We start from the raw sequence: 4,432 nt of genomic DNA on the forward strand, positions 1-4,432 counted from the left end.
TTTGTGTTGAGAAATCTACCATGATTCAGGTGGGCTTTCCTTTATAGGTGACCTGTTTGTTCTCTCTAACAGCTTTTAATATTCTGTTCTTTTGCTGAATTTTTGGGATCTTGATTATTATATGTCTGGGTGTAGATTTATTTTGGTTATGGCTAATTGGAGTTATATATGCCTCACTTATGTGTTTACCTGATTCTTTTTCCGTGCTTGGGAAATTTTCTGCTATTACTTCTGCAAATAGTCTTATTTCATTTGTATTGACTCCTGCTGTTTCGTTGACACCTGTTAATCTTACATTGTTCTTCTTTGCATCATCTTGTAGCTGTTGAATTATTTCCTGGTTCCTTGTTATTTTTAAGAGCTCCTTCCTTTTGTGATCATTAGCTGCAATGCTGTCTTCAAAGTCTGAGAGTCTATCTTCAGCTTCGTTCAAGTGGTTTTGCCAGTTTTTGATGGAATTTTTAATTTCTTGGATATCTGTTCTAATGTTTCATGCATTTTAATTCTTTTCTATATTGTTTGTTCAAGGTTTCCACCATTTTTCTATGCTCCTCTATTTTTAAAATCTGTATCTTCTTTAGAGGTGCTGAAAATTGTGTTTTACTGCTTATTTCCATAAATGAAATATGAGTTTTTTCAGACAGAATCTTACTATATAGTTCATACTGGCTTTGAGCAATGTATCTCCAGGCTGACCTCAAATTCACAGCATTCCTCCTGCCTCAGCCTCCCAAGTGCTGGGGTTACAGGTGTGTGCCACAATACTGGGCCTCTTTATGTTTTCATTTTTTTTAATAATTTAAAGACAGAGTCTAAGTCACTAAAATTGCCCAGATGTGGTTCAAATTTGCAGTCCTCCTGCTTTAGGCTCCAGAGTGCTAGGATTACAGGTGTGGCCCACCATGCCCCACTGGGAAGTTACATTTTAAAGAATCTTGGATTCCCAAGAAATTATACAATGTTTTCCCCCTAAATCTGAGCTCTAACCTTAACATCTTAACTTCAAGGTCTTATAAGAAATTTAGGTTTAAAAGATAAAAAAATACTGATGAGGACATGAAGAAAGGAGCCCTCTACACTGTTTGTGGTGAAGTAAATTAATAAAGTCACTACAGAAAACAGGATGGAAGGGGATCAAAAATGATAAGATACCATATGTGTTTTTGTACACAATTCCCCAAAATAAATGTACTTATAATACATTGCAAACCTGCCCCAATAAAAGGCTAAGAATAGAATGACCATGTTCTCCAGCTATACCACTCCTGGATCTATGTCCAAATTAAATGAATTCAGCACACAAAACAGATACTTACATGCCCATGTGTATCACAGCACTATTGACAAGAGGCCCAGAAGCCTGTCAGCAGATGATTGGATAAGGGAAACGCAGAGCGCATACACAATGGATATGTAGCCATTAAGAAAAATGAAATGCTGTTACTTGCAGGAAAATGGATGGAACTAGAGGGTGTCATGTTGAGTGAAATAAGTCAGACATGGAAAAAACAAATATCACATGTTGTCTCTCACAGGTAAAAACTAAAAAAAGATGGCCTGAAAGTAGAAGAGGAACTGGGAAGGAAGCTAGGAGGAGAGGGGAGAACAGAGGGTGAACATGGTCGATGCATGTTATATGAATGTATGGAAATGTTGCAGTGAAACTCATGACTGGTACCTCCTGGGACTTAATGTCCCTTCCAGTCAGGGAGTTGACCGTGAGCATCGCCTAGATGGGCCTCTTGTGCTTCCAGTTCCCTGCGATGGCACTGAAGAGGTAGTAGGCGAAGAGTCCCTGGATGTCCCTGTGGGATGGGACAGGCATCTGGGGCATCCTCAGTCCCCTCGGCATTGGACTTTGTCCTTTGGAACCCAGCTACATGTAGGGTTGGGTTGAGTTGTGGATCCCTAAACTGACATGAATGCAGCCAGCCACTCTGGGGTCGCCCTCTGTCCCCTATACATGAGCCCTATGACTTGGGGCTTTCTGTGTCCCTAAAGGCAGCTCGTTGGATGTAAAGGTCCTTTGCAAGCCCCGAATCACTCTTGTGGATCCTTCAGTGTTTCATTTGAGTTGGTGTCATGCGAAGAACTGTGCTTTTGTTATTGTTTACTCTTGCCAATAGATGGCACTAACCTATTTCATATTTGCCCTTTCCCCTCTTCCTCTTCTCCTGTCCCTCCCAGCAGTACGGGTGTCTGGGAGCTCTTGTTCTCTTTACCTGTGGGACCCTAACACCTCACTCTCTAGGCTGAAAAGAGTCCTTTTTCTCTGGTACTGAATGAAACTGGAAGCAGCGATCTGTGTCCTAGGGACATCCAGATCTTACCAAACAGTACATTTCTTACGCTACAGCTTTGGGGCATTAGGAAAAAAAAAATGAGGCCTTCTTTGGAGCAAGTTGTGTTTAGTTCGTGGGTGACCTGATTGAGGAAAGAACTGGCTGCTCTCTGGGAAGGTCCCTGGCAGAGAGGCATGGCAGAGGCTGCCTCGATCCCAGGAGCTCGCGGTCTGGCTGGGGAAGTGGAGAAATCCTAGAAAGAAGCCACCTTCCACCCCGGCTCTGGTAGATAAGGGCCAGGCAAACACTGGAAGAATGGGCACTGCGGAGGGCTGGTGGCCTGAGGAGGGGAGGGCCAGATTCCTTGAGGAGGGGAGTCTGTCTTGCCATGGGAGAGGACCCCAGGGTACTGCACAGCGCCCTGTGTTCTACTCCTTGTATTTAGGTGCAGAGGTCAGCAAGCAGAGCCATGGGGAATGTTTTCCTCTTAGACTCACCTTGGACAGGGCTGGTTAGAGGCAGAGTGTGGAGAGCCTGGGTTACAGCGAGAGTTGGCTCAGGACAGATATGGGCTCCCAGGTCTCCTGCTTCCAATCAATGAGATGTGGTTGAAAAATACAGTGAATGTTTATATTTTAAAAAATTTATTCCAGTGAAAGACACATCACCATTGATCTCAGAACACTCTCTCTCACTTCGAACACACTCATCTCATCAGTCTTGCTACTTTCTGGGGCAGTTCTGGAAGTCTTCTTTCATGGCTATCTTTAGTTGCACTGGCCTGGCTGCCTGGATGTCTAGAATTGATTTGAAACATTTACCTTTCATGGCCATTTTGACTATGGGGAAGAGCTAGAAGTTGCATGGTGGCGGATTCAGTAAAAGAGGGCACACAGTATTTTTTTTTTACAAGTTTGTCTTTCTGTTGCATGGCACCGGGCAGCAGCACTCACTGAATTTTTGATCACACCTCTAATGACTCTCACAAAAGAGGACTTACAGAACTTCTTCAGAAAGTGGCAAGAATGATGGGATAAATATGGGTATTTCAAAGGGTGTTATGGTTTGTGTCTGGATGTCCCCACAAAGCCTCATGCAGTCATGGGGTGGGCTTCTAGAATTTATGATTGATCCATGGTCCAATGCTGGGATTATGGGTGTGAGTGCTACACCTGCCCTGGGGCGGGTAGTTTGCATACACTATAAGGGAGGGAAAGAGGCTCCGTGCTCATCACTTTTGCTCTTGTTGCTTTGCTGTTTTCTACCACCATGAACTGTTGTCCTCTGCCATGTGCCACTCTGCCTTGGAGCCAGCCAAGTATGGACTGAAACCTCCACAAATGGTGAACTAAATAAACCTTTTCTTCCTTAATTTGGGGGTCAGGTATTTTGTCTCAGCAATGAGAGAAAAGTAACCAAGATAAAGAGGATTAATGGCATTGTATCAATTACTGTAATAAATTAAAAACATTTAAACAATCTCTGTGTGTTTTGGTAACACGTCATAGCCCTGAGTCCTATTGCCACCACCTTCCAGAGTTAGAAATTACCAAAAAATTGATCCTGAGCCTTTCTAGCCCTTCTTCATAAGTTCCAGTGAAAGCAGGAGGCCTTGTCTTTTTTTGATTGACAGTATTGCTGATAAGAGACTCCTACATTTTCCACAGTCGATTTGGAAGGCACTTGAACATGGTGATCTGATATCTGTTTGGTTTAAAATAAAGACCTAGGAAAAATAGGCAAACTCTGAGAGGGAACTGGTCTTTAACACATGGATGGATTTATTCATGCACATGGTGTGATGATTTTCCAAGCCCAGGTTTGACCTCTGTTGTCCTCTCAGCATCTGGTGCAAGTGTCCACGGGGACTCTGAGGCAGCCTTGAGACAGGTCCTTGTGTGTCCAGCTCCCACCAGTCGGGGGTGCTCATGATGGGTTGCTGGATGTAATGAGCCTTTACTGAATGCACCAGCCACGTAGAACACCACATGGTCAGATTTCAGCGTGCGGAGCTGGGGAGACTTAGGAGGACTAGCGAACTTATAGGCCCCTTTGTTAACAAAGGATACAAGATGAACAAGTGCTAATGATGTAAAAAAGTTGACTACAGCCCATCTAATAGCTATGTTCATATTCATAAGAGCCCAGTC

This window comes from Chinchilla lanigera, unplaced genomic scaffold (genome assembly GCF_000276665.1).
Source record: "Chinchilla lanigera isolate Chin_1 unplaced genomic scaffold, ChiLan1.0 scaffold00023, whole genome shotgun sequence".
Lineage (NCBI taxonomy): Eukaryota > Metazoa > Chordata > Mammalia > Rodentia > Chinchillidae > Chinchilla > Chinchilla lanigera.